This window comes from Lycorma delicatula, chromosome 9 (assembly GCF_047948215.1).
Source record: "Lycorma delicatula isolate Av1 chromosome 9, ASM4794821v1, whole genome shotgun sequence".
Lineage (NCBI taxonomy): Eukaryota > Metazoa > Arthropoda > Insecta > Hemiptera > Fulgoridae > Lycorma > Lycorma delicatula.
In genome coordinates, this window is record NC_134463.1 from 123,921,354 (window position 1) to 123,940,257 (window position 18,904).

Below are 18,904 nucleotides of genomic sequence, written 5' to 3' on the forward strand. Positions count from 1 at the left end.
CTTCTCTTACAATCCTCACTCAAGTAAGAATTGAGTCTTCTAATCCCTCCTTGCATTTAAAGACTGAAATCACTTAATTTAAAAAAAAATACACTTGTTATTGTAACTATTCAATTCATTTTCTTTTCTTTTATAACATTTAGATATTAAAAACAATGAAAACTTCTTATGAATAAAATTTACATCGTTAACTTGAAAAACTATGCAACTTAGAATATTGAATTTTGTATTCTTATCTAAAATGACAAATTGTTATATACAACTATAAACAAATTTATTTAGTGTACACAAGTATTATGAAATAAAGTTTTACTCCTTAAACATAGAAAAATAAGATTTAGTTATTGCTTTTCCCCAAAACAATTCAGAATAAGACCATCACGCCTTGAAGCACCCAAGGGGCCTAGGATTTAATCAAAAAACTTTAATGGGAAGGGTAAGGTTATAATGTCTCATTTTAAAGAGCATTAAAAAAATAATAAAAAAAATGGCCATAAAACATCAGGCTACAGAAATTCTAACCAAAATGGCAGCCATTTTTTTTTCAAAAGTGGCCTACAGTGTAATCTATTCCTGTGGTATGAAACCACCACTTCTTATGTTTATAAGCTACTATTGAAACTATCTGTGAAAGGTATTAAATGGCCTTCATTTTGGTCAGAGTTGTAGGATCATATTTTACATCAAAACTTTTGTTTTTTGATGCTCTTTAAAATGATGTGTCATAACCCTTTTTCTTTTCATTAAATTTTTTTCAATTATCCCCAATGTAGGTAGAGATATGGTTTATGAAAAGTTATTTAAAGTTTGTTATAATTTGTGAACATATGTAATATATTTTTATTGTGTGTGTGCGTGTGCCCATGCATGTACATTTTGAACACACAATAAATTTTTGTGAGTGTGTGTATGTAATTAAAAGCAGCCTATACATTCATATAAATATGTAATGTTTATATCACATACATATTTAAATGTAATAAAAGCAAGTATTCTCTCCCCCCCCCCACCAAAATAACACATCGTAATTGAAACTGCACATTGATATAGTTGTAACTATTTTAAAATCAGAATGTCTATTTAAACATTTCTATCAGTATAATTATCTTCTATTACTAAATAGTTTTCTTCATGAAAATCTTTTTCTTTTCTTATTTTTCTGCTTGTGATTGGACCTCCTAAAGATTACGCATCCTGTCCTGATTTCTTTCTTTTCTAAAATTCTTTCATTCTTTCCTTGTTAGGTTCATCCACTCTTTCCTTTTCTGTTTCATTGAAAATTTAGATTCATCTACTAATTTTATTTGTCAAAAATTATTTCATCAGAAATATTTAATAATTTTAGATCTTTTCCAATTTCTTTGAACTAGCTTATTTTGTACTTTTCATAAAGTAATTTTTTACTTTTACTAGATTCTTCCTAAGAAATTCTGTAGGCTTTCCGAACTACATATAACTTCAGGCAAAGCTATTTGCTTTTTAGTGTCTTAATTTTGCTTTTTTGGATAATGATGTTTTATTGTAACTGTTTCTTTAAAATGATAAGCCGCTTCCATTTTTTTTTTGCTTTTATTCCTTCTTTTTGTATGAATGGCTTTTTGACATTGTGTTAAGAAATCACTAGTACAATTTTCTTTTTAACTAATAACTTTCAAAATGCTGTTGTAAGTGATAATTGAAATTTAGTGATGTTTTGTTACAGTTTTATTCTTAAGTCATTCCCTAATAGTTTTAGACTAATTTAAACAATAAGAAATTACAAATTATTTTAAAAATCATGTAAAACATGTTTAAATAATACTTTCTTCACCTGCCTAACTTTACTTCACCTAATTTGATTAAATCATATTTAATTAAAAAACAAAAGAAAATTTCATTTATTTATGATATAAAAATCTCATGAAATTAATTATACAGAATTTTAATGGGAAAATTATAATAGTACTCCTGATAATAGTAGCTTTTCATTGCTATTAAAAGGATAAGTTGAATTAAAAAAATAATATAGTAGAAACATTAGGTTGGATTTATATATTAATCATTGGTACTACATTTTTTAATGTTAATACTCAAATGGATTCGTCAACAGGATAAATAAACAAACCATTAACAATAAACAAACTGGAATTATTAATAAAACTATTAGCTCAATATTTTGATCGGTTTAAAAACCAAAGGTTGAGTGAATACGTCAATCAACTTGAACTATTTGGAGTAGTTGTATTAGAATTTTTTTTTTGTCTTCAGTCATTTGAATCTGATCTGAGCACCACATGACTTCCTTGTACGCTTACTAAATTACATATGCACATTTTTTTTTAAAAATAAAAGTACATTAATTTTTATTTCATTCATAACTGCTAATATCTTTTTTTTATTACTATTATTGAATTATTATTTATCGTAATTTTTTTACAATCTGAGGTTAATAATTATTATAAATCAAAATATTTAAATTAAAAAAAAGGTTAAATATATATATATATGTGTGTGTGTAAAGTGGGATTCGTCCCGATCTGCCTTCCCCTTGTAAGATCCAAATATGTCATTAATAAAAAATTTATTTGACTATAACTGTAGAACCAATAAAAATAAGTACCACTTATGATATATCGTTGAAAGGCTCTCAATAAGGGCTTATTACTGGTTCAGTCGATTGTAATCAAAAGGAAAGGTGCACAACTAGATGTTACAACAGTCCTAAATCCAAAATTTCAACATCCTACGACTAATCGTTTTTGAGTTATACGAGATACATACATACGTACAGACGTCACGCGGTAACTAGTCAAAATGGATTCAAGGATGATCAAAATAGATATTTCCGTTAAAATCTGAAAACCGAAATTTTTCGCGATCACAATACCACCTTTACTTTGTACAAGGAAATAAAAAAAAGGAAAACTGTGGTACCCCCTTACCGAAAAAGGATCGATATTTCAACTTAACATACTACAAACTTAACGAACGCTCTCTTTGCACGCTAACCTTGACTAATTAACAGTAATGTTTTGATTATCATAAATAATTCCAATATTTACTGAATTTATTATTTAAATACACAAAACATTACTGTTAATTAGTCAAGGTTAGCAAGTGAAACACGCGTAGGTTAACTTTGTTAGATTATATTTATAAAATAAATGGTTATATTGGGTTTTTTCTTCTACCAGGTTGTTAATATCAATATTTCCTTTTATTTTGAGTTATTTCCAGGTGAAAAATGTGGAAACTTTTTTTGGGGAGGGGGAGAAACGAAAAAGTACCCAAAAAACGAATAAATACTTATTTTACTGGTGTTTCAAATTTTTCTATCTCCGCCTTTGTTTTCTAAGATTTCACGTTTTTAAAAAGTTATTTACAAGAATTTAGTAATTTGTAACCACATCTAAAAATCTTTGTTGACGTATCATTAACTTTTTAGCTGTCTGAATGAGATTTTAACTGTAAACTGCTTACCTTGGTACTGTTAATTCTTAAGCCTTCGCCTTTTTAAGGGAAGAATAGAATTTAGAAAAATAGAATAAATCCTGAAATTTCCGAACATATCTTTACCAATAATCGTGCATTGAAAGGCATCGTGCTGCGATTACATGTAGGAAATCATGGCAGTCCTTTCGCATCTGTAAGAGAAAAAATTAAACGGTCTTTAATATGATCAGTAACATTGTAAAGTATTACTAAAAGTAAGTATTTCGTTGTAACTTAAAAAATTACAAAAGTAAATTGGCACTTGCGCACTTTCGGTGGTACCGCAGTTTGAAAAAAATTTCAAATCTATAATTGATCGAATCTAGACCTATTTTAACATTTGAATGTATTTAAAATCTATTCAGATATTAAAAACCAATATAACCTATACTCTTTTTCTTTTCTTTCTTTTTCCTGTTTAGCCTCCGGTAACTACCGTTTAGATAATTCTTCAGAGGATGATATGTATATGAGTGTAAATGAAGTGTAGTCTTGTACATTCTCAGTTCGACCATTCCTGAGATGTGTGGTTAATTAAAACTCAACCACCAAAGAACACCGATATCCACGATCTAGTATTCAAATCCGTGTAAAAATAACCGGCTTTACTAGGAATTGAACGCTGGAACTCTCGATTTCCAAATCAGCTGATTTGGGAAGATGCGTTCACCACTAGACCAACCCGGTAGGTAATAATAACCTATACTATAATTTTTGTTTAAATACTCAAAACATTACTCTGTTAATCAGTCAAGTTTAGCGATCAAAGCGAGCGTAGGTTAAATTTGGTTAAATTATGAGTATATTTGTATAATAAATAAATCTAAATGGTAATATCGGGTGATATTAATAATAACAAAAACGTTTGCCACTTATAATTATAAATACAAATTAACCAACTTACCCTACGCACTAACTCCACGACTAATTAATGATTAGTCGTGGAGGAACCCCTTTTACGGACGCCTAAGCAGTGTCGGGCTCGCTAACAGGTTCCGCCAGTTATAACCAAGGACGTATGTATACCTGCGCACTACCGACTAAACCTCCACTCCTGGCTTCCCCCTTCCTGGGACTGCTTATAGAAACATGTCAACAAAAGAAAGGGGAATAGTCCACAAACACAGTCTTAACAAATCGACAAATGTCACACACCACACAAACAACACTACTTGAAGCAACACATACAGCACGTCAGCTACAAACACCGACAACATCACACAAGAACCCTGCAGAAAACAGGACAAAGCTTCTAACACCCACAGCAGTCAAGACAAATATCTCAAATAGTCACACCACTTATCAGTGGCCACCATCAGACGCACGAGCAGAATGTGCCCGGCCTCATCCCACCCAGGCGACCCACTAGGCACTCAGCCGAGAACTTTTCCGCCCCTGCGCCCTCCGCCGCCATTCTCCTCTGCGGAACTCTTCATATAATTGCAGCTTCCTCATGACCGTCCTGTTCAGATAGATCGAGCAAAGCAGAATAAAACTTTGTAAACCTCATCGTGGAAATTGAATTCTTACATAAAGTTACCGACCCGCCATGCAAATCCTAACTTTAGCTTTAAATAAGGTTAAAGTTTGTGCGATCCACTTCTCAGTAAGAAATAATATGCTAATTACATAAATATTATTCCTTTTAATAGTAACATTTTCTGTTGTACATTATGTAAAATGTTTGGACCGTCTAATTACGTAGCAAATTTTCATGAGATGACTAAACCGATTTAATTTACAATCGAGTCAAATCACACTGTATTGCTCTTTCAAGTGTTTTAATAAAATGCTAATCTTGTATCATCGTTATCATTTATTACGTTTATAATATTACGGTTATTATATTTTACGTTTACCTTGTCTAAAATATAATACTACAGTATGTTTTGTGATTACTTGAAAAAGTAAAAAAAATATACTAAAATGGGCTACCAGAACTTTGTTTTGTACCGGTAAATGAGATTCGTGTAAATTGTTTAGTAAATTAAATATTCTGATGTTTCCATGCATTTATTTATGAATATATAACATTTGTTAAGAAGTAAACGTTATTTTAATAAAAATTAAAAATTGTAATTATCTGGTAACAGATTTCTCCCTTTGCGCGTGCATGTACGTGTACGTGTGAATTCTTGGATTACTGATGAAGACAGTACACGTATAGTTCTATCCAGATGAAACATTACATTTGATTAAATAATAGAAAGCTTCATCACTCTTGTGTACCGTCGGTATATTAGTTAAATCTAGTTTTGAAGGTAGAATTTTATTTAATTTATTGAAAATTCATTATTTGCGCTAATTTAAAAAAAAAATAATAAGATTGTGATTAAAACAAATTGTTTGATGATAAATAAATGTAATAAAATATTTTTTTATAGTAATAAATATTTTAATAAATACAAAAAAAAATAGTTCAATAGCCGATGATAAATATTATAATTTATAAAATTGTATAGATCATACGCTGATGGGAGGAGTATTTTGTAAAGACGAATTTTAGAGGTAATTATTTTTTTTTTGTTTAATTTTTTGTGGAATGTCAAGTGAAAAGATTTGTCAGTCGATGACTAATGCGAAGATGGTGTGAGTCTAGAGAGGGGGGATGATGGTGAACAGAACGGCCAGCTGTCTTTCTTCGCATCTGGCTGGTGGCTAGCGTCGGACATCACGCGTGATACAATTCAAATATAACCCTAAACATAACGGTCATTATTGGTATGCGAGGTAAAAATTATAGTCCTTTTCTTATATATACATCTGACATAATTAAATTAAATAAAGATTAGTCCATTATTTTATACGAAGTACATTTTATTAAAATACTATTTAATTTCAATAGGTATAATAAAAATATTACGATAACGTTTATCCGTTTTGTAAAGTAATATATAAACAAACATAATATTAAATAATAACAGATCTATTTTTTCCAACGTTATTTACAATACGACCTCGTATTATCCTACACGTGTATTTTAACGAGCGAGAAATATGAGGTAGATAATATTAGTGAGATACTTTAAAAAAAGCCAAATTCTTACCCAGAATCAAACCCGAGACCAGCAGATTTAGAAGCTAACAACTATATCAACTGATCGGCCAGTTTTTAATATGATAGAATGTTGTAAACTAATTTATATAAAATGAAATAAAGCAATAAGGATAAAAAAAAATCTGAAAATTCGTAATTAATTCGATTACATTTAAGGTTCTAGTAAATAAAAGTATCAGACGGCCAGATAAATACAAAATATTGCGTCGAAACGGAAATGAAGTTCAGTCGTACAAATGACACCTTCACTTCTTTCACCGCAGCGAAGGCTGTATATCTACAGAAGCTGTAGTTCTATTCGTAATGAATATCCGAGTATCACTATTAAAAACAGCTTAAGTGGAAGATCCTGGGTTCGACTTTCATAACATGATCACATTTCAAAACACAATTGCATTTGTAATATTTATAAAATACTTCGTTTAGAATCAATTTGGTCTCCAAACAGTTAAATTTATTTAAACCTACTTAAAAAAAAAAAAAACATTTAAGAACCAAGGTTCGATATTATCGGCTTCGACCAATCATCTTACATCCATGCTGCTTATACGTGTATTTAAAATGTAAAATAAATAAAAAAATAAATAAATAAAAATTAATTAAAAACAAAAATAAATAAAAAGTCGGGGTATGAGAAAGAAATGAATCGAACGGTTTATTTTATTCAGCGTTATAAACTCGTAAATAATTATTATAGTTAAAATGTGCTTTACGCAGTGGTGTAAGGGACGGCATTGTAGTTTAACCTTGAACTCAGTTTAACCTTGTACGTGTCATAACAAGGCGGGAATTGTAGCAGCGCGTCGGCGAGCAGTTCTGTCTATGATTGCAGTATGATTTAAAAAGTTATCTCACACTAAATTAAACGAATATTTACAACTAGTTTTTTTTTTTTAATTAATTTATTTTACTCGTATTGACAACATACAAAGTATACATTTTTTTTTCGTTTTCTCAGGGCATCCGTTATGCATTGCTTCACAGGATGAGATCAAATGGCAATTTTGTAGCGTGTGAAAATGACATGCCTAACCGGGATTCGAACCCGGGACCTCATGATAAAAGGCCGAGACACGGTCACTACGGAGGCCGACAAACGTCAGTTACTATCACGCATTTTTTACATTGTTTTTTTATTTTTATTTTTTCATGTTATGAATTTTGATAATAAATGCCAAGCGTAACCGGAAATCGAACCTAGAATTATTTACTGTATAAAAAGAACGGAATTCAGACGAACATCAGATGCAACGTCACCCATTTTAACAATAAATACGAGTAAGTGTTACATAAAAATATTGTGTGTGTGCGCGTGCGCGCACACACAATATTTTTATTTAACTCCATTATTCCTTAATTACACAACAGACTCAAAACTTAACAAAATACTTGTTGTACATCACAGATCCATTCTTTGATTTCACCGACCCGAGGGTTTTTTAATATTTCATTCTTAGTTTGCACATAAAAATAATTCTTAAGGCGACAACAAATTCAAAAATAAATAAATAAATAAAAACATGCTTTATTTTATATTTTTGACTTTATTTAATTTGTTTTATAAGATAACAGTCAATCCTGCTACTGCGTAAGGGATCTATAAAAGTGATAGACTCTGTTAACATTGAACGTCGTAGTCGGTTGGAGTGAGGAATGTTTACAAAATAACTGTGTCAGCAAAGACACGCTGGCTAGATAGTGCGGCAACAACTTTTATCTTCATCACGCATTAAAACAAGTATTCTTTATGTATTTTATCTTAAATAATTTAATTATTTGAACTAGCAGACTCGCATGCTTCACTATGCTAGATTTGAGTAAATATAGATTAAATGAACACAATTGAAAGTTAGATAAAGCATTACAGAAAGTTAAAATGACCATTACGGAACTTCACAAAATTTAACCTTTCCATTTTATCCTTTTCCCCTTCCCTTCCCCATTTCCTTTTCCCCATTTTCATTTTATCACGTTCTTTTTCCATTTTCCCCGTTTCTCTTTCCCTTATTTCCTTTTCTTTTACTCCTTTCAATTTTCTTTTCCCGTTTTCCCCTTTTTTTGATTTTTTCCTTTTCCGATCTTCCCTGTTTCCCTTTTCCTATTCTTCTCTTTCTTCCTTTTTCCCCGCGCATAAATCGGTCCAGTAGCTTTTTTAGTTTATATCGGACTACATATCGGAAACACTGAAATGGAATTGTAAAATATTTAGTACAGCGTAAACGATGGTAGATTGTCATTATTTAAGTAATCTTTTTACTACAGAATAAATTAAATATGGATAGGTTTTGTTTACTGAGAAATTTAACATTTTGTTTTTCAACAAATTTTGAAAAAGTTTCAGAACCAATTAATTTTTTTTTTAGCACCCGATTCATCGAGGATATTTACTTATTATGTGAAATTATATATTTTCAAATAAGGTTATAAAGAGTTCCTAGACTACAAAATCATTAAACGCTACTTAATTCCAGTCAAGGTGGCAGTTAACAGCTTGTAACTTGTAAAGCAACAAAGTTAAGTATACCTGATTACTTTTTTAATAGTCATAATTTCTTTTCCTCAGAAAACCATTAAAATTTATTTAAGATAATGTAATTCTAATAGATAAAGATTAAAAGCGAACCAAATCGAACTGTCAGTTATAAATCCTATTATTTTTTGTTTTTGTGTGATAAAATTATTAATTACATTTAAAAAATACATTTTTAAATATATTATATTGAAAATAGTTTAAAAATATTTTAATATAAAAACTATTAACTTGAAAATTAAAACTAATTAATTCAGATTAATAAGGTAATAATAGTAAAAAAATCCTAACAGTATAAAATATCTTCTGAACGATACAGTGAAAAAAAATTGAAACTGTGGTACTTTGTACGTAGTGGTGATTGTGTACAGAGAATGGAACAGATAGCGTAATTGCTGTATGTATTCGATTTACTGGTCCATCCACCTGGTTCACGCCGAATTCGTCAAAACATGTTTTGCAGTCAACGAGTTGATTTCTAAATCTTTGCTTAACCATGATATAATCTATCTGATACCTTGCAGTATCGCCTGGCTTTTTCCAAGTGTATATTCTTCTATTATGATTTTTAAATTGGGTGTTGGCAATTACTAAATTATACTTCGTGCAAAACTCTATAAGTCGGTCCCCTCTTTCATTCCTTTTGCCCAGCCCGTATTCACCCACTATATTTCCTTCCTTGCCTTTTCCAATGCTTGCATTCCAATCTCCAACTATTATTAAATTTTCATCTCCTTTTACATGTTTAATTGCTTCATCAATCTCTTCGTATACACACTCTACCTCATCATCATCATGGGCGCTTGTAGGCATATAGACGTTAACAATCGTTGTCGGTTTAGGTTTTGATTTTATCCTTATTACTCCATACTTTATTATTCCATAATTTATAACTTTTATAGTAATGGATAAACTATCTGTGAAAGGTATTAAATGGCCTTCATTTTGGTCAGAGTTGTAGGATCATATTTTATATCAAAACTTTTGTTTTTTGATGCTCTTTAAAATGATGTGTCATAACCCTTTTTCTTTTCATTAAATTTTTTTCAATTATCCCCAATGTAGGTAGAGATATGGTTTATGAAAAGTTATTTAAAGTTTGTTATAATTTGTGAACATATGTAATATATTTTTATTGTGTTTGTGTGTGTGCGTGTGCCCATGCATGTACATTTTGAACACACAATAAATTTTTGTGAGTGTGTGTATGTAATTAAAAGCAGCCTATACATTCATATAAATATGTAATGTTTATATCACATACATATTTAAATGTAATAAAAGCAAGTATTCTCTCCCCCACCCCAACAAAATAACACATCGTAATTGAAACTGCACATTGATATAGTTGTAGCTATTTTAAAATCAGAATGTCTATTTAAACATTTCTATCAGTATAATTATCTTCTATTACTAAATAGTTTTCTTCATGAAAATCTTTTTCTTTTCTTATTTTTCTGCTTGTGATTGGACCTCCTAAAGATTACGACTTGACTGACTCTTTCTCCTGACTTCTTTCTTTTCTAAAATTCTTTCATTCTTTCCTTGTTAGGTTCATCCACTCTTTCCTTTTCTGTTTCATTGAAAATTTAGATTCATCTACTAATTTTATTTGTCAAAAATTATTTCATCAGAAATATTTAATAATTTTAGATCTTTTCCAATTTCTTTGAACTAGCTTATTTTGTACTTTTCATAAAGTAATTTTTTACTTTTACTAGATTCTTCCTAAGAAATTCTGTAGGCTTTCCGAACTACATATAACTTCAGGCAAAGCTATTTGCTTTTTAGTGTCTTAATTTTGCTTTTTTGGATAATGATGTTTTATTGTAACTGTTTCTTTAAAATGATAAGCCGCTTCCATTTTTTTTTTTGCTTTTATTCCTTCTTTTTGTATGAATGGCTTTTTGACATTGTGTTAAGAAATCACTAGTACAATTTTCTTTTTAACTAATAACTTTCAAAATGCTGTTGTAAGTGATAATTAAAATTTAGTGATGTTTAGTTACAGTTTTATTCTTAAGTCATTCCCTAATAGTTTTAGACTAATTTAAACAATAAGAAATTACAAATTATTTTAAAAATCATGTAAAACATGTTTAAATAATACTTTCTTCACCTGCCTAACTTTACTTCACCTAATTTGATTAAATCATATTTAATTAAAAAACAAAAGAAAATTTCATTTATTTATGATATAAAAATCTCATGAAATTAATTATACAGAATTTTAATGGGAAAATTATAATAGTACTCCTGATAATAGTAGCTTTTCATTGCTATTAAAAGGATAAGTTGAATTAAAAAAATAATATAGTAGAAACATTAGGTTGGATTTATATATTAATCATTGGTACTACATTTTTTAATGTTAATACTCAAATGGATTCGTCAACAGGATAAATAAACAAACCATTAACAATAAACAAACTGGAATTATTAATAAAACTATTAGCTCAATATTTTGATCGGTTTAAAAACCAAAAGTGAGTGACTATGTCAATCAACTTAAACTATTTGGAGCAGTTGTATTAGAATTAATTACTGAATATTTATTACTGAACAGTTTCTTAATGCTACAAAAATTGCTGTTATTGGAAACTATGATACAGTTGAAAGCTATGCTATTGTAAAAAAATGCTATCGAAACATTTCTTAATATAATTTCCAGTTGTAACATTTATTACAAGACAAAATTGTTTTGTAATAATTGAGACATATCAGAAATATTGGAAGAAACCTTACACCAATTCTTCGATGACATTAATAAAATATTAGTAACATCTATAAATAAACAAAGAAGAATCATCTTTTCAAATATCACCAGATTATAGTTCTGTTCAGTTCACTCAAGATTTGCCTATAGAGTTGGAATTTGTTTAATAGCTTCCCTAATTTTGATCAACTTCCTGATTATCAATTCTCTTGCTGCTTCTAAAAATTATACAACTACATCAGTTAATATAAAAACAAGAATGATGGTAAAGGTGTTAAAGATTGATTGACTATATTAATAGGACATCAGATAAATTTAACAATGCTTTTATTTATTAGTGTTTGAACCAACGAATTAATATTAGTGTAATAGAACCAGCGCAGTTTTGTTATTCGACAAACATTTTTAGCCTAGAGTATGCATATAATCATAATTTATTTCATATAAAATCATTTATAATAGATTTAACAATAAAAATGCAGATTGGCAATTGATGTTGTCAACCTCTTAATGAAAAACTATTAATAAACCATAGTGCGCAGTATACTTTATTTTACTTAGAAGACATCGTACGTAATTAATAGTACAATTGTTGAAATGCTACATTGCCAATATTATGTACTTTCAACATTCTGACCCTCGAAGGAGAAGACACCCGACAATCCCAGTCACCACACCACCCTCCCCATTCCTAGCCATAGGTTGATTTACTGGAGGTCATCTTTTAGACCCTCTAAACTTGATAACACAACAGTGATCAGTTTGGCAGACATTTCCATCAGTATATTTACACAATATACTATCGCCTTAATATGTTCTTTTCCAACCACAACCAGCTACTGTAACTTATGACCCGTAAATATTAAATTAACCGATTTGTGAAAGTGCGACCCCCGCGCCATCCTCTAATATCAAAGGTTTCACACTAAAACTTTCCATATACAGAATCTTCGTTTGGCCGTTCTACCGGTTGTAGAAATATTTTATAGGCGACAATTGTGGGTATTTAATCAGTTTTTTATTCGGCAAAAAGTGAAGATTTAGCGATCTATATGTACAATGAATCTAAAGCAAAAAAGGAGACAAACGAGACAATATCATTTCTGTGATTTTTTACTGGAAATGTTTTAGACTCCAGTGTAAAAACCGTTTTCATATTCAATCACTGTTTTCAAATCGATAACACTGTGTGACTGGGAAAGGGAAAATAAATGCGAAAAGAGAAAAAATTAAATGGCTCATCTGTATCTGATACGTTTAGAATAGTTGATGTAAAAATGATAATGGTTTTTATAAGAAAGGCTGTTCAACCTTTGTTTTTTTATTTGTAGACAAATCGGGCGTCTCTTTGTTGAATACATAAACATTTTCATAATTAATAACTTTTATAGTAATGAATAAATTACTTTTTAATTTTTTTAGTGACTGGTTGGTAAAGATGTTTTATCAATTTTAAAAATAAAAAAATATAAGTACCTGTTTCAGTCATTTCTGAACACCTTAATGAAATACAATCCAGGTGAAAAATTTGATATTGTACTGAAAGACCAAATATTGCATGTTTGATTACCATCCCACATTATGACAAACATAATCTTTACCTTCTGAAAAAACCTCAGTTGTTATTAGTTTTCATTTTTTATTGAGATTCTTTATGAAAAATAAATATATATTTTTTTAATATTCAGTAATTATTGCAATTTGATTATTTAAATAATAAATTAAATAAATACTCAAAAAATTACGGTGTTAATTAGTCAAGGTTAGCGAGCGTAGGTTAAGTTTGGTTAAATTATATTTATAAAATAAATATTTATTAATGTTAAACTCTATATCGGCCCATTTTCCACGGAAATACAATTGACTACTTTGTTTTTAAATAAAGCTGTAGCTGCGGTAACTTTAATACGTAAGTACCCAGAACTAATATTGTTCATTATCTTGTAATCATCAGTTTGAAACTGAAATGAAGTTTACTTATTTAACACATTGAAGCCCAGCAATTGTATCCATGTTCAGACCTGGTGGCCTGGGGGTTTTTAGGTAGATTTTTAAAATTTGTTTTAAAATAAATACTGATTGAATATAAGTACATTATATACCATTTTAAAGAGCAAATCATGAAGTTTATTTTAGTGTATAAATTAAAAAAATTATACCGTTCACCGTTTGTGTGAAAAAATAAAAAAGTGAAAAAAATTAAATTGTGACTGTGATAAGTTCGCTTTACTGCTTGCTTTTTCACTATTTTTACAAGATTGAAAACTAAAATAAAGTCACTACCCTGTCTCTAATTTATTACAAATTAAAAAACCTATAGTATTCACTTAATTATAACAGTAAATATGTACAAAAAGCAAATGTGAAATTAGTTTATATGTACTTGGCGTTGGTACAGCATAGTTTGAAACAGTCTGGAAGACACAGCGCTGAGCCACAGTCGGAACACCACCTACCAATTTCTTGTCTTCCTGCTTTCCCAGTAGATGTTTTACTCTTTTCCAAACACACTTTACAAACCTGTGTTGGCTGAGCATTTTTTTCTGTGGGAGAAATCCTGTCTGGAAAGTGACGTCCAGTGAGTATTTGAAGCAACAGACATAGGAATTGTTTTTTGAACAACAGGTCCACCTTTATCGCCCGATTCTACTCCAAGTGACTCGATAAACTTTTCTAAATGTATTTTTTTCTCAAGCTTGGAGGTCAGGATTCACGATAAAGGAGAAATGAATTTGAAGCAGCCATCTTAAAAACATGAAAGAACAGTTTTTTCCACCATTTCATTTGTTTCCTCTTGAAAGGATAATCGGCAATGATTTGGTCATTTCTATCGCTGGATTTATTTTTGTTACAGTCAATGATGACATCGGGTTGATTTTGTTATCGTTATTATTGTAAGAAAATTATTACTTAATTTGATACTAATTTACAATACTAGAATTAACAATAAATAAAAACAATTAATATTTCATCGAATTGAACGTAAAGTGGACATGAAACACACATAATTACATAAATTTTCTGCCATAACTCTGGTTATAGCAGAAATGGTTAAATATGTTTGTGAACAGATTTTCAAAAATAGTCATTTTGTTCAAAATAAAAGGCTTAGTACATAACATAAATTTTGATAAAAGTAATATTTATGGAGATATAATGTATTGAAAAATAAACATCGCTGCCATTTTGTAATTTGTAAAGGTATTTAAGTCCAAATTTTAAAACTTTACAAATTAATTCATCAGAACATTTTCTTTTATTATACCACTGAATAAACTATTGATTGTCTAATAAAATTATACGTATTTTAATAAATAAATGATTTATTTTGAAAGTCCTGAATTTTACAACATATTAACACACTCTCCAAAAACTACAATAGCTATTTAAAGTCTACACTTTTCATTACTTTTCACTAAAAAAATACTACCTCAAAGAAACTAATAATTGTAACTAAAAGTTTAGTTTCAACTAATTTAGTTTCAACTAATTGAAACTAAAAGTAACTAAACTTACTAATAATTGAACTTCAAATGCATTCAAATCGTGGCAATAAAAAATAAACATGTTTTTATAAAACAAAGATTGCATGGGAATCATCTATCTGTATTCATTTAATTATAAATGATCATTCTATACTACTTGTTTGATTATTTTTGCAAGAATAAAAATAATATATTTTTAGTGAATAAAAAATTTGCAATCTGTTGGGACTAACTGCAGTAATAATGAAAGTATTATTGGAATAAAAATATAATAAATTTTAATTTTCTCTCTTAAAGATAGGAATAATTAATTCTTTGTACATATTAAACAAACATTTATTGGGCTGTTTGGAAATTATCAGACATATGCAGAGTATAAAATTAATAAACAATAAATAAGATGATTATACCAATTACATTGCTTAATAAATGAGCTTTATGGTCCTTCAAAATTATTATTTTACTGAACAAACAGGAAGTTTAGAATTTCAAAATATTAAAATTATCAACCGCTACAAAAAAACGTGTTGCAAATAAGTGTAAGCATTTACTTGTAATAAAATTGCAAATTTTTATGTTTAGGGCTTAGATTCCCAGACAAGTGATCACAAACACTTATTTGGAAATTTCTACTACAATAACAATGGACCAGCGGTGCAAACATTTCCAGTACAGGTGATTTCAAAAACATAATAAATTTATTAAACTTTAAAATTATTATTAAATGTTAAACATCTCGTTTTAGGATAGTCATTTACTGGCATCAGAGCTCTAAAGCTGATATAAGAAGGAAAGTATGGTAATCAATAAAAAAATTGGGTACAGGTTTTTTGCATTTCTTAAAGTTTCATGACTAAGACCCCAAAAAACCAGGTAAAAAACAAAAAAATGGTTAAACTAATTTTGATGAAATTTTGTACAGACTCTTGTATACAGGGCATTTTTTGTTAAATTTTTGGGGTAATATCTGTACGAGGGGGGAGGGTTTTTTTTTGTTTTCTGTTGGTATATTAAGCTCAGTAAAAGAATGCATGCTAATCTTACCATTTTTTTTTTTTTTTTAATTTTGTCCCAAAATTATTCCCCCTTCCCCAAAAATCGAAAAAGCTATCTTTTTTATTTATTGCATTTTTTAGTCATTTTTTTTATCTTCCTAGGCATAATAGTAGAGTACAAGTGACCCTAAAAAATACATTGGAGGAAATATTGGGGGTGGGGAAGCCGATCAATATGGGATTATGTTGTATTAAGAAATTTAAGGAAACTCTTATGTTGAATTGTAATTAATTTTCTATTAAATATAACAGGGACACATTTTTCTTTTTTAAACAAAACAAATATAATAGCAAAACAAAATAATGTGTTTACCTTTAAAATATGATTTGTTTCTTTTACTTATGATGGCAGTGTTGTTCCTAGGTATGTGAATTATTGACTCAGGTTAATTTAAAATAACTATGAATATTGTATACACTAATGATGAAGGTGGTTGTGGTATCTTTCTAAGTCATTTTATTGTGTAAAATGCTACTTTGTCATCTAAATGATGAAAAAATATTATAAAGAGATAGTAAGTTATTCAGGAAGGAATTTAATTTAACCTAATGCAAAAAATTAAATTAGATAAAAACTATTAGCAAAAAATAATCCAACAAATTATAGATTGAAACTGTAACAATGGACATGACAGTAACAGTAACAATAACAATGACAACTGGTTTATATTTAAAGCCAACTGGATGTCAAGTTATGGATTAACTCTTATATTTTTTAAATTTAAGTAATTTTTTATCACAGATTAATTTAAATTGCATATTATTACCTGGCTGATCTTATTTTCATAAAAATTAATTTAATTATATGACATTTTGTGATCTTATAAATTTCATTCCTTATTTTTTTAAATGTAAATCATTTACAGGACAATTCAGGAAAGATTCATGTATTTATGTATTCTTAAGAAAAGTGGCCTGGCTTTACCAACAGCCACTTTTTCTGCAAAGCACCGGGTAGAAAACAAGTTCCTAATAAAGTACACAGACAGCTTCTTCACAAAAAAAAGTTGACAAAGGATTTGTACGGCACAGAAATTCCTAAAATCGATCAAATGAAGTCTGATCGAAGCTATGAAGTCACAGAAGTTAAAATGGGGAAAAAGGAATCTGTTTACTTGTTCTGCAATTTCTTTATGGAACAAATCAACGGGAAGGTACCTTTAGTGTCAACAGTGAGTACCTTCAAGAGGATGGAAATTTTAACTTCATGTTATTAATAAGAATAAACTGAAACAAAAATTGATTTTCCTTAAAAAATTAGAGTAATCTCAGTACATGCTCAAGCTCCTAAAGGAAAAAAGACTCCATCTGTTTCTCGGATTGTGTTGTGTTTGACGGTATTTGAATATAACTGATTATGCAAGATTAATGATAACTGATACAGCCATACCCTCATTTTGTATAAAAGATTTCATAATTTTTTTTTAATACATGATGCTTTATCGTTCAAATTTTTACAAAATGTAATTAATCATATTTTTAGATTTTATACAAAAAGGAGATTATTAAACCAGACTTATTTTAAATAATTGTGAACGACTGTTATATTGAAATAAGAATGTTTTAAAAATGAAAACACTTAATGAAAATTTTCGCTTTTTTTTTGCAGAATATAGGATTACGATCGTACAATATAATTGAATTCAAAGTCCATTCAAATCATGGAAATCCCAATTATACATGCATTTATAAAATAAGAGTACATGGGAAACAACTAAAGGTAGGTGATATTTGGTCACTGCTGTTTTATTTATCATTTTTTCAAAGTGTGCCTGAAGTCTGTATACCTCGTATGAAACTAAAAAACATTTTTAGGAATTTTTTGGCTTTGATTTTTTTTTGTCTATTTCAGAAAAAGGCACAAACACATTAAAATTAGCTTTGGAAAGATGCCCAGTAAATTGCAATCTTTTCACTGGGTGAATAACTAGAATGTGAATAACTACTTTTTTGTAGTGATACACTTGGAATAAAAATGGAAATAGCTTGCCAGCAGTCTCTAACTAGGGGATAGGACATTTCGCATATGTAATTGGTAGAACTTGAATAATTGCTGTTTTCATCATGAGATGAATAAGAAAACTTGTTCCAATAATGTGGTAAGTTTTGCGCTTCTGAGGCATTTTAGAAAAAAAAAACAGAGTAAAAACTGAAAAGAAGTAAAACAATAAACAAGCACCTAACCTCAAAAACAGAAAAGTTTTAGTATTGCTTAGAAGTGACAGAATAACAATAAATATAGAAGGATTCGAAACAGCAGAAGCAATTGATTAATTACTTGACCGTCGGTATTACAGTGTTGGATTGGTACTTTATTTCATTTACTTACTGGACAATTTGGTCAAATTTTTTGTCGGACGATCATACCTACCAATATAAATTTTTTTACCCTCCCGAAAAAAATGTTTTTTTTTTTTTTTTACTAAAAAGTGTCCTATGTTCTTTGCAATACCTTTGAGAATATGTGTACGAAGTTTCATGATGAGCGGTTGAGTAGTTCCTGCGTGAAAACGTAACAAACAAACAAACTCACATTCACATTTACAATATTAGTAAGGATATTTCTCACTAGTTACCACAAGGGTAGAA

At 29.1% G+C, this 18,904-nt stretch overlaps 1 protein-coding gene across 1 annotated transcript in view; it reads right to left on the bottom strand.

Moving 5' to 3' along the window:
- Positions 1 to 18,882, bottom strand: part of LOC142330018 (uncharacterized) — an 85,289-nt gene extending 66,407 nt beyond the window's left edge. Inside the window, exons 1-2 of the mRNA XM_075375024.1 lie at positions 18,768 to 18,882; positions 3,460 to 3,623 (exon numbers count right to left, since the gene is read on the bottom strand). The gene's annotated coding sequence lies outside the window, so the exon portion shown is untranslated. The remainder of the gene's footprint in view (positions 1 to 3,459; positions 3,624 to 18,767) is intronic.
- Between the last annotated feature and the right edge of the window lie 22 nt (positions 18,883 to 18,904).